The following is a 13,064-nucleotide window of genomic DNA, read 5'->3' as shown; positions in this document are numbered from 1 at the left end:
CCTCTTTTCCTCCCTGCATTCATTCTCAAATTCTAATTTCTTTTTACAACCAAATGAACGTCTTCGCTCAGCCACCATCATTATTTCATTATAATTAACAGCTGCTTGTCAGGTGTCAGTTCAGTCATAATGAATTAAAATGTTTATTATGTTCGAGAAGGGACTTGCAAGCATTAAAGTCCATGTCCGAAAGGGTTTCAGTACATCTGCTATACAGTAAACAATAGCTTATTCAGACAATGGATCCTGAAGGGAACAATGTACTAATTGCAGTTACAGCTATATGAAATCTTACGCCGTAGTTCTTGGTTTTGTCTATTGTTTACAAACAATACAAAATGCAAACAAAGCATGTTCGTTGTTAGAAATTGATTTTAAACGTCATCTATTTTTGGTCACATTAGTGCTTTACATCAGGAGCTCAGTTGGTTGCCATCCATGTGAAAACAAGCCAGTGGCCTAGATAAGAAGCGGTGGCTGGAAAAGTCACACCCTGTGATGCGAGGGTAACTCATTTGATTCCCATCATGGGTGGACAACGCTACCGCAGAGCAGAGCTTTGCCTGCGTGCATGGCACATTATGCCCCTTCAGACCGAAAGAAGAGCAGGAACAAGTGGAGCTCTGGGACTGAATATATCGTCGTTGTCGGGTGGAAACCTTGTATTTCCAAAACCGTTCGTTTTTATCATTTAAAAAAAATAAAACCTCGGTTCGAAGTGGAGCGGTGAATTTGAGCAGCTGTACCCTATGTGAGTGAGTGAGTGAGTGTACACTGTGCCTGTGAGTGAGTGGTGAGTGTGCCTGGCCTGCACAAAACAGCGCCCCTCCTTTAACTAGTGTGTTGTGTGTGGCCACTCAAGGTATTGCCAGGCTACGGACAGGGCCAGCCACCCAGCCAGCCACCCACATACCCACGGACATACCTGTTCATTGGGAGCGCTTTCACCGCTTCAAAAATAAGTAAACTAGTGAAAACAGCCGATCTACAAGCACACAACGCCTCGCACCGCGAGGCGTTGTGTGCTTGTAGATCTGCTGTTTCCACTACTTTTGTGCGACGGCCTTGTCTGATGAAGCAGGGCTTTACTTAGCGAAAAAACGTACAAATTTGAAACTTGGAGATACAAGGTTTCTTGCCGACAGTGACGATATGCTCAGCAGGTTGTTGCTGGACAAATCATGTTTGAGCCAAAAAGAAAGTGACATGACACGGTGTGACACTGCTTCACAACGATGACACAGTGCCCCAGCCCAGGTAGTGAAGATGTAATTCCACAAAGCTTTGTTTATTTTTTATTTTTTTCCTGCTTTCTTGGCCGTGTCTCAGCAGCATGTCGTCGTGCTGCTCTACTGCATCCACAGAGATAAGCTTGAATACACACAGCACGCTCTTTATTTTCCTTTTTTTTACCATCTTCATCACTTGCCCATGCACGCGCATGCACACACGCCAGCACAGACATACAGTACCAATCCGCTAATAGATGGAGCTGTACAGTATACAGTAAAAACCTCAGTGTTCATTAGGCTCAGAGAGTGTATAAATATAACCAAATGGGCCCCTAATTCATTTAGTTGGGAATACTGTGTCAATCCTACTCTCTCTGGACGGGTCTGACAGTCCAATATTTAAGGGTGGGCACTAATGGGCCATCCATCCATCCACACACCAAACATTGATGCCGTAGCTATAACTGCAAATGTATTGTTTTACAAATTGTTCTAACTCAAGTGGATGTCAGACTCCACAACTTTAACGACAACATCATCCTCACATAGTTATCATGCTTGTTGTGGACTGCCCTTAAGGATAGCTACTGTATATTGGTCAGTACTATGTCCATACACCCGCCACTTTGATCCCAAACAAGGTATCTAGAAAGCTACTGGCTGGATTACCATGGAGATTTCCATGGTGCATAAACCACTGAGGATGGCCCCTACTGATGTTGGTGACCTCATGGCCTTTGCTCTGGCACCACATTTTAGTCTCAATGTTAAACCTTTTTTCTTCACACACATTTTCTCCCAAGCAAGAGATCTGGAAAACTTCTGACAATTGCCACTTGCCGAGCTATTCATTTCTTCCTGGAAGATTGACTACTTGACATTTCATCTAGTGCTACCCTTTGGACAAAATATAACATTTTCACAAAAGATATCTCATAATCTAATTCCAGGATGAAATCTACTCCCGTCCTTTGGCCCTTTTCCAATGTGTAAGTAGCAACACAGACTCTAGGGGGCTGCTAGCGGGGCTTATAACATCTGCTCTGCTGTCCACGGCATGCGCATGGGCGCGTGCACGTGTGTATGCCTGCGCGTGCAGGAAAAGCCTCAGTGTTAACGGAATGGGTTCTAAAAGAGAGAAATACAATAGATCAATGTAGCCTTGCATCTATCAGGCCATGTATAGACTGCATGATTACCCACCTGCCACTAACCTGATACTGCCCCATGCTGAGTATGACAGAGAGAGAGAGAGAGAGAGAGAGAGAGAGAGAGAGAGAGAGAGAGACTGGATGGAGATGGCATCCAGTCTCTCTCTCTCTTGCAGTAATGAACTGCAACGTGATGAACAACATGAACAATAATAACTAATGCGTTTTTCCAGGTGGTAAAAAAAAAAGTGGTAGAAAGAGAAATATCTCACTCATTTGTTCAGCTTTTGCCAATCTGCCTCTCCCCGTCCCTTTCCTCTAGCTGCATACACAGCAAAATCCTCAGTGTTAATTTAACTCAGAGAGTGTGAAATGAACCTCTTGGAGTTGTTGTTAAAGTAACACTTTACTTTTTTTTTACTGAATTTTACTGTGTAGCCTATGTGTCGGCGTCTGGGGACTGACTGGATATAGGTAGCGGTGAGCCAAGCATACCATTAAAAATGTCCTGTCAGCAGCAGCATCCTTTTCCCCACATTTGTTTATGATGACTCAGTTCTGGAGAGTACACCTCCTTTGTCGTTAATACTCACAGTGCATAATGCCACCGGACTGTGAATCATGCACGCGTAAGGCATTTCAATCAAAGGTGTGCACAGCAAAAATAAGAATTTGGTGGTGGCCGGTTTTAGTCCGTTTTTCTGGTTTTCTTGGCACGGTCATGTTTTCATGGCACATTAGCTTGGCACTTAAGTTGAAAAATCAACTTACAAAGTGGCTAAACTGTGATAGAAATGTAGGTTAATTGGGATTAAGCTGATGTAGAACTCTACACGCCTTACCATGTGAACCTTACTGTTTTTCTGTCAAGGCGTCTTCCATCTGTGTGTCTGCCACCATGGGGGACTTGATCAGCCACGTCCCCTGCAGAGATCAGAGGTACAAAGAGATAGGGTCCTTCCCGAAAGGGTTATTACTTGCGCAAGCAGAACCCGCAAGAACTGTTTTCGGTTTGGTATGTACCGGTATGTACTGTAGGTGACTGGGATTTTTGAAGACTGTAGCCCTGGAATGCTTGGGATGTATGTACTGTATGTATGTAGGTGTCCCCCTACAGCCAATGAGGGACGAGCATTCCCATGGTGATGATGTCAGCAGAGTTTGGTATATAAGAGCGCTATTGGTAATGTCTTCATTAACGAGCGAAGACATTAGGGACATGAGGCCAGCAGCGCACACCTCGTGGTGCGCTCTTGCACACAAGTAGGCCATGTGTGGCCTGCTTGAGCGTGAGGTGCAAGTTGGCACCTCGACAGAGTGCAGTTCTAGTTTATACTTAGTTGAACCTGGATGTTGTGCACCGAAAATAGCGATCTGCGAGCGTTCACTGTAGATCTGCTATCTTTGGTGCAAGCACGGTGCACAACCAGATATAATTTGGGCATGGGTAAGGGCACCGTATGTGGCACACCTCCCTCTCTTCACAGGCCGGCATTGAACCCCCTCTTTACTCACCTAATTTCTTTTTGCCTCCATACCACCACTGCCGTTTAGTTCAACATCGTCGCCCAAGCATCTTATTGGAGGCAGCATGGCTCTCCTTTGTGGGGAATGCCCAGAAGCACTGATGTAATGAGATGTGGCTGGAGTGCTGTCTCCAGACCCAGTGGCAGTAGTAGTAATTGACCTGGATCTGCAACAGGCTGTAATTAAGAGGCTCTTTCACCCCCTGTCGGACGGATGCTGTTAGACTGAGAAGCTGACTGTTACCAAGATGACGTGAAACAAGACAATGCATCACGTTCACTGCCTCTCTCTCTCTCTCTCTCCCTCCCTCTCTCTCTCTCTCTCTCTCTCTCTCTCCGTCTCTCACAAAGTAGCTTCACTTCACTGCAATTTTTCACACACCCACACTTACGCAGCATCTTTCATCCTCCAGTTAACTACACCCGTTTTGTTGGCTTCGCCTACAACAGACTCTCGAGAAAGCGCTGGGGAATTGGGGAAGCTCGCACTAATTGTCTGACTGCGGGCCACAGATCCGCACCACTGTCAAAATTCAAAGTCGGCTGCCTCCGCAGAACTCCCCAGCGTTACTGTACCTGGTTGATCGGCGCAGTTGGGAAGATGGAGGGGACTGGTTAGATGGGGGGAGAGATAGATAGAAAGAAAAGGAAGAGATGAAAAGAGGGGTGTGGCGTCTCAAACTGTTAATGAAAGCGGAGGCCTTGTCGTCAATCGTGGGTGGGTGTGAGGCCACCCTCTGGCCTCCCTCATGCTCTCAGCCTATTTATCATCATGTCCAGCAGCACAAGGGCGTAGGGCCTCTGTTCTGGCTCACCTTCTAAGCAGCCCTCCCCCCGTTCTCTCTACTCGCCCATAGCCGTTGATATCACCCCTTTTAACTCTCCACCACAGTACTGCCACTGCAGAACCACGCGAAACTCATACATGACCTTAATTGAGGGAACAACCAGCAGAGTGTTTGCCTGCTGGGTTTCAGTGTATGTCTCTCAGCCTGGGGCCTCAGCTTTGTAAGAGTGTTAGTACAACTGCAGGGACAGATGAGTGTGCTTTAAGTGGGATAAAGAAGGAGAGAGAGAGAGAGAGAGAGAGAGAGAGAGAGAGAGAGAGAGAGAGAGAGAGAGAGAGAAAGAAACATTTGTGATATAGAGATATGCAGTGAAATCCTCAGTGTTCATTTATACATTTTTGGTACATTTTCGGAGATACAAATGGATCACATTAACATTTTTACTTTGTATGGGTCTTGTGTAACAGCATGCTTGAATACAATGTCTCAGCACACCCACACGCGGCGCTTTAATTTCCAGGTGCGAGCAGTCAGTGGGTTGTGTGTCGCTAGTCAGCCATTTAACAGTTCCTGTTGGAAGATTGGTAATTATACTGCAAGGGAAGCCCTTTGTATCAGCCGTACAACCGAGAGTTGACAGCCAGTGCATAACGTTGAGTTCAGATTGTTAACCTAACAGGGCCGGAGTGGGCCTGTCTGGGCCATAGGGACCCATACACCCTTCCAGGCCACCCTACCCAAACGCTAGGCAACATGAAAACACATTAACGCGCCTACCACCCGCACTCACACACATGTGACAGCCTTACAGAGCTTCAGTTCTGTTTGGCTGAGATGTTTCTTGTAAAACAAAACACATAAAAAACGAATATACTAATACTGTATATACCACCCACTGTAGGCCTACAGAAGTAGTCACTACAACACTCGCTTCTGTGCAGACAGTGCAGTATGTCACAGGAGCAATCATATGAAGACAACAGTTACAGCATGTTTCCTTTCCACATGGGCTAAGTAATCACTCAAAATCATTATTCCATATATACCAACAGTCACACTAGAAAGTGTTCTATATCCAGTCCATATTATTTATATGGTATGCAATTAAATAAAAATATAGTATTATTTTGTCAGCAAAGCATTTAGATGTCAGCTTACAATATCAATATTATATGCAAACGCCAATGTTCAATGTAAAACTGTACAATCTAGTACTGTACTGTATTATCACTGAGTAGAGCTCTGCATGCACCTCTCCCCCGGAATAATCTTATATTCAGTTAGAATCATCACTATCTGCTAGTAGTTCCATTCTGCTAGTAGTGCTATGGAACCTCCTATTCAGTTAGGAAGACATTGTGGAATAATTACTGGAACTAACAAGCACTGGCCTCCACCCTACAAACAACATACCACATAGCTAGCTTACAGATTGTCTGTTTCAACAGCACAGCAGCTTCACATTTCAAAATTGCACCAGTTATTTTAGAGTTGTGCATACTAGTATCCACCAAATGTTTCCTCCAAACCCTAAAGTGTAACTTGCATCATTCTTACTAGAAGACTGCATGCTGAAGCTTTGAACATTTCAGTCAGTATAACATTTCCCCCCATCCTTCTCTCCCTTCAGCTCCATGTTTTCTCTTTTTCTTTGTGGGGCTATGCGGCTGGGGTTGGGGTCCATAATTTAACTATTTATTTTGTCGCCTTCTTCTCTCTGCTGTCTGGCCACTATCCTCAGTCAGATGTGTGTTTGTGTGCTGCCTTCCTTAGCCGGTAGGTCTGTCTGTGAGCACGCTTGTGGTAGGGCCTGGCCAGAAAGCCAAACTAACCAATCATGCATTGATTCTTCTAAAAAAAAAGTTGATTGCTGTCCTTTTTGACCAATCCCTTGGGGATAAAACACACGTTGCTTTTCTGTTTAGAGAGGGGAGGGGGCGAGTAGCTGTCAGCACAGGCCAGCTGTGGTGTCAAGTTACACAGGCAGGGCTGCTGTATGAAGCCCTGCTGCTGCTGGCTATGTGGCCTGCGCAAAGGGGATCTTTTACTTTTTTTCAGGAGGCACCAGGCCAGTCCACCAGGCCAGTCCACCGGGAATCGTCCCCCTACTCCCTACTGTCAATCCGGGCCTGTAACCTAACAGAACAGAAACCCCCCCATGCCTGGAGATGTGGCACGTAGCTGTCAGTGTTCATGGAAACTGTAGGGCTGCTGTGCTGTGACCTCCAGTCTTTCATGAAGGCTGATAGAGCATATTACAGCATTCCCTCCTGGTTATTTGTTTTAACTATTTCCCTCAGGAGCGTAAGGTAACAGCTGCCAGCAGCCGCAGGCCTGGCTCATTTCCTGTTACCTGTAGCCTGAAACGGATGTCTCGAATGTGCAGTTTTCTGTTTCCACTTACTTCCGCACCCACTCATTTCTTGGTTTGTGTTCAGACGTGCATTACCACCACCCTGTGCTGTCACAGCCAGCATACTACAGGAGTCCTGCCAGCCCAGGCCGGTGGTAAATTAACGTGTCTACTGGAAGAGGTTCTGTGTGACAGGGGAAAGCCAGCCCAGCCATCCTCTTTCCATCTACTCGAAGGCCTACTGTTGTGGAGAACACGGATGCCATCAGTGGAGATTGGCAGTACACTAGAACAGTGGTTCTCAACCTCTTCGGGCCGTGACCCTCCAAAATAATCATGTTTTTACTGGTGATCCCCCCCAAAATTATCATATTTGAAGTTGAACGGGGGACCCCCTAGCCTAGTAAACGACCAACTTCCGTTATCCAGGAGGATTCAAATGAAATGGTTTCCGGAAGAGGGCGGGTACGAGGCTAGGGACCCCCCACCCTGACAACCACTTGGAATTGTAGTTTGACTCGGTTCCACAGATTATTATTTTTTTAGTGTGGTTGCTGTAGGCAACACACTATAGTTCTAGCCCAGCTTACTTCTTAATGTTCTGGATAAACTTTTAGCCAATCAGGAAGCAGCATTTTCGGTGACGTCACGATTATAGAGTAAGTGGTACTAGCTTGAGGATTGGTCAAGCTTCACATGACAATTTGGCTATCCAAAAAACTTTCTAGTTACTTTTGGTGCAGTAATTGTCTTTTTTCTTTTCTTTTCTTTCTGGCCCACAGCTTTTTTGTTTTTTCTCACACTTATTTCCTGTGTCATGTTCAAATGTGATGACAAACTGTGTCAAAGTGCGGGAGCTTGAGTATCGTATATTGTGTGAATTCATATTTTCTTGGACACAATTGAAATGCCTTTAAAAAGTAACTGGCAATATTGATCTATTTAAATATTGCCTCAAACATCACAGAGCAGAAAAAAGTTATAATAATAATAAAAAAGAATGTCTCCACCTTTGCTGTTATTTTCTTCACCGGGAGAAGAACTTTCTCATTTCCTTTACAAAGCATCTTTGGTTATACATTTATTCCTTATGTACATCAACTGGACATAGAAGCTTCAGTTCTAAGTTTTCTCACGTTCGTCCTGTTGTTCTCTTACTCTCCCATACGATACTGCTTAGTTCCTGGTGGATATCACTGTGCACATTCCTGTGCTCTGCTTTCGTTCACATCTGAATGGAGCCTCCTTGTCTTTCGATTCGTTTCCATTGCCTGGAACCTGTCCTTTCTTTTCTTTATGGGCTTGCTTGGCAGTCTGTGTTAGTTGTCATGGCTGCCACTTCCCACCTGATATCGTGTGGGAGTCCCAAAGTCTCTAGACCGTAATGAATAACTTTTAGCTTGCATAATGTCTTCAGACTAGGACTTACGTCCAGGATGTATAGGTCATCATATGTGTATCTGAGTCCTCCAAAGAGAATGATACGATCTCCCACCTTGCAGCAGCACATGCGAGTCATCCAGCACGGGCCTTTCCCCTTGGGCACAACCTTCTTCCAGGAGAAGACGTCCGGATTGAATTTCCACAGATCACTGAAGGTCAGGTTCAGGTCGTCGCCACCAAATACGTACAGCTCGTCATTGTAGGCAAAGGCTGAATGGCACCCGCGCCCTTCTGGGAGAAGCTGTGCAGAGGGAGTTCTCAGCCAGCAGTCGGCTTCTGTGTCAAACACTCTGATGTTGTTGTAGTGACTTACAGCCCCTCTCCCCCCAAATACAAACATCTTTGTCCCAATCATGGTGGCAGAGTGACATAATGAAACAGGTGCCTGTGTTCCAGTTCCACTGGTGTTAATAAAAGACCAGACCATTATGGTGGTGTCCAACTTGTAGATGTCATTGGTGCGTGCAGTCAGCAGCGTGTGCCCTCCATGGACATACATGACCCTCCCCAAGACACAGGCTGAGTGGTTGCACCTTGCCTCGGGAACATCCCCAGAAACCCCAGGCCTGAACCATCTGTTGGTGTCGACGTCAAATGCATAAAGCATGGTGGAGTAGTTAGATCCCCCCCAGATGTAGATGATATCTCCTATCAGCGCAGCTGTGTGGCCCCACATGTAAGGAACTTCCAGGGAGTTTTCTCCCCCAGTTGTCAGTGCAGGGGGCAACTGGGTCCAGAGCAAAGACACAGTGTTGAAGACCTTCACACCAAGATGTTTCACGTTGGACGCAGAGTGGCCGCCAAAGGAGTAGATCTTTTGTCCCACTGACACAGCAGCATCATTGAATATCTTTGGCCCTTCTTTCAGATACACCGTCCAGTGCAACATTTCACTTTATTTAACATTATTAAACAAAGTAGATCAAAGACAACTCAGGATACTTAAAAGATCGGTGTGCTATGATGCGCGCTGTCACATAGTTATAATGGCACTGCAACACAAATGTCTCGCGAAGCTTGGCCAAGTCGTGAAGCCGATGGATTGGGTCGGCCAATCGGGGAATCAAATGGCTGTTGATCTCCCTAACATAACTGATCGTAATTGATTGATTGATAATTGATCGTCATTGTAACGTCCAAGCAAATGTCTGTGCTAAGTACTCTGGTCACTGTGTGTCAACAGACTGCTACATCAATACTGTTCCTATGAAACAGTGTGGGCTTGCATGGAACACCATGTATGTGCACAAAGATCTATCCTTTGGCTGCTCCTCATTGGCTAAGGGCCTTGCCTTTGTACTGTCGGTCATTTTTTTGAGGAGAATAACCTTGACCTATAAAGATTTGGTATAACATACTTGTCTCGCCTTTCAGCAAGCCCTTTCAGCAAGCCCACTTAAAGATAATAGTCAGCAGCATGGATAATAATGCCAAATGGTATTATATTAGTTAGTATGATTGATTGATTGATTGATTGATTGATTGATTGATTGATTGATTGATATTTGTATGACAGGTGGCAAGCTGTCTAGATTCTAGAAGTGCCACATTTCTTGTGCACACTGAATATTTTTAGATGAAACATGGTGTTGTGTTTCACAATATAATTTGATGTGTAGATTTTATAGTTTTGAGAATGTTGACCGATTAACAAGCGCTTGTGACTAAATAATAACTACATGTGATTCATTGGAACACAGCTTATTTTTTTTTTTAATTTCCTCTTCCTGGACGTACAAGGTTTCCACCCGACAATGACAACATGTAAATGCTTGTGAGCTTATAACGGGCTTCAGATAGAATGTGTTGTGGAAAGGGCCGGGTCTGTTTCCAGGGCAAGCTGTGAAAAGGTAAACTTATCTGTGGTGGTGCAGGATAGGCTAGCTGTGTGCTATAGTAGTTGTAGTGGGCGGGACAGCATGCAGTTGAGGAGCCTCCTGTCATAAACAACACAGTGAATGGGTCTTTTTGCTCGTGGGGAGTCAGTCAGATATACGCACCATAAAAACTTAGTGCAGAGTGCAGACAAAGGCCAATTGATCATAAAAGCTGGGTTGTTTTATCACGCCACTTTGGGATCCAGACTTGTTTTTGCTTGTGTGTGGTAATATTTTCTTTTCATGTAGTTTATGTATTTCTCTGCCTGCTGTGTTTGTCTTCTTGTCTTATCTCGGGCTGCCTACGACAGCAGGTCCTTTTATTTAGGCAGGTTAATGCACTTGAGCATGTCCACTAGCTTGGTGGTGCAGTGGGGGCTTCATTGGCTGAGCGCACAGATCTTATCGCTTCTGACTGCAGGTTCATGCTGTCATTCTGGTCCTCTTTTATTTAACCACATCAACCATAGTGTCCCTAATCTATAGGGACCAGCACCAGCATGTTTCCTTTGCACTTCCACGTAGGTGTGGGACGTCCTCTTGATCGATGCCCGTGTGTTGGTCACCACAGTACAGCGAGTTCCCGGTGTCGATGGCAGTGCCCGGCTAGTCTCATTCTCCTGATTACTATCTTCTCCGATACACATTGTAGCTCCCCGTACACACGCTTGTTGTGTTTTAATTTTCAGTACTACACGTAGCATTCTGGTGTAGCACCCATGAAGGGACTTCCGTTGGGTATGCATCAGTGTTCAGCATTCATAGCCGTAAAGGAGAACAGAGGTTGGATCTGCACACACACACACACACACACACACACACACACACACACACACACACACACACACACACACACACACACACACACACACACACACACACACACACACACAAAAGTTAGGAAGACCCTGGTTTAAACCACACCACCGGCACCAACCCTCCGATCCTGTGTAAATAGACTTGCATACAGATGTTGCTTTCTCACGGTAAATCATCATGAGGAATCCATCCCATCATGGCTCCTTTAGTACTTTTAAATTGTGCAGGCAGCACAAACTGGCTCTCTGCCAGTTGTATTGTCTGCCAGCTTATGTGGAAATAATGTCTGTGAATGACAAGTAAAGATGAATAGCATGTTCCCATTTCCTATTCTTATTTTCCCACCTACACAGTTCTCTCCACTGCTGCACTCCAAATGAGCTCTTTGTGGGTTTCTATCTTGTCTGTCCTCCAAACCAATGTTAATACAGACTGAGGGTTCCCAAACCTTTTCTGCTCAAAACCCAAAGAAGACATTTGGTGTTTCCCCAGGACCCAAACATACAAAAATACAAACTTACAAGAATACATTATAGGCCATAGTTAGACAATCTATGTTACAGGGTGCTAACACAAGGCCCACAAGTGTTTCGGGGTGCTTAATAGGCAAACATTTGACGGAAATAGGCAAAGACATTTGGCGTAGAGGGAAAAAGGAGAGGACCAATTAGACTGATCCTAATTATTGCGACTGTAGGTTGCAGTTTAGCATACCGTACTACCGTATCTCTGTCTATAACGCCTGACACTGTGGGTCCCTGACACATCACTGTGACATCACATGTGACATCACAGTGATGTCAGATCCTCAGAGCAGGGATCTCCATATATGGGCATAAAATGCTGACACATCACTGTCACATCACAGGCTACATCACAGGTGACTTCACAGTGATGTCAGATACTCAGAGCAGGGATGTATGTAATGTATGATGTCCGACGACATAATCCATATATGACCAACACAGATGGCTCGCAAGTTAGCTTTTCGCCCTTAGGCGTCTTACTGGTGTATATACAGTACAGGGTTTAAACGATAAAAGGTACATACTTATGTATATGTTATCATTAAAACACAACCTGTCATCTCATATTCCACCCTTCACTGTTGTTAAAATGGTGTGGTAGAAACACTTGGCCAGTCAGATGTACAGAACAAAAAACAACAACACTGCTGCACTACCCTTATAACTCTAGGCTATTACAAATGACTAATCTGACAGCCATATACCATGTACAGTGTTTCAGTTCTGCACACAATTTGACCAATACTTTGATTAATGTAGCCCTCAAGATTGAATGTGATAGATGAAGAGTATATTTATTTGTTCACTTTGATTTAATGCCTTCCAGTAATGTATGCAGTCAAAGTTTGATTTTACCTTTCTCTACAGTAATCAGTCATAGAAGATTTATTTCTCTCCTTTGTTTTTTTAACTAAGAAGGAATATAACTCACAATTTGAAAGATGTTGTTATTGTTTTGTTTGTTTTTATATTTTTACTTTACACTACAAGCAGATTCAACTTTTTGTTCTTACAGGGAAACAGGGAAATGTTTTAATGTGTAGACTACAACCTTTAGTATCTGCTGTTTAGCTGGTTGTTTGTGACATTATATCCTTGTACACTGTGTTTTACTTATCAGCTAAATATTGACTACAGAAAATATGAAGGTTCACGTAGACCATATGGAGGTACCAGACCGGCCCTTGCCTTTGAAATATATTTAGTCAGGAACACTCACGTTTAAGTAGATTTAACCATTTATTGCACACATGGAATACAGTTAAACTTGGCGTTAAAGTGCTCCGTGTTCGGAGATGTTCCCTGTATTTTACATGCATGCCTGCTATGCAAATTCAGGGAACTTTAA

The sequence above is a fragment of the Nannobrachium achirus genome, assembly GCF_963921795.1.
Source record: "Nannobrachium achirus genome assembly, chromosome: 4".
NCBI lineage: Eukaryota > Metazoa > Chordata > Actinopteri > Myctophiformes > Myctophidae > Nannobrachium > Nannobrachium achirus.
Note: the sequence above shows the minus strand (reverse complement) of the source record.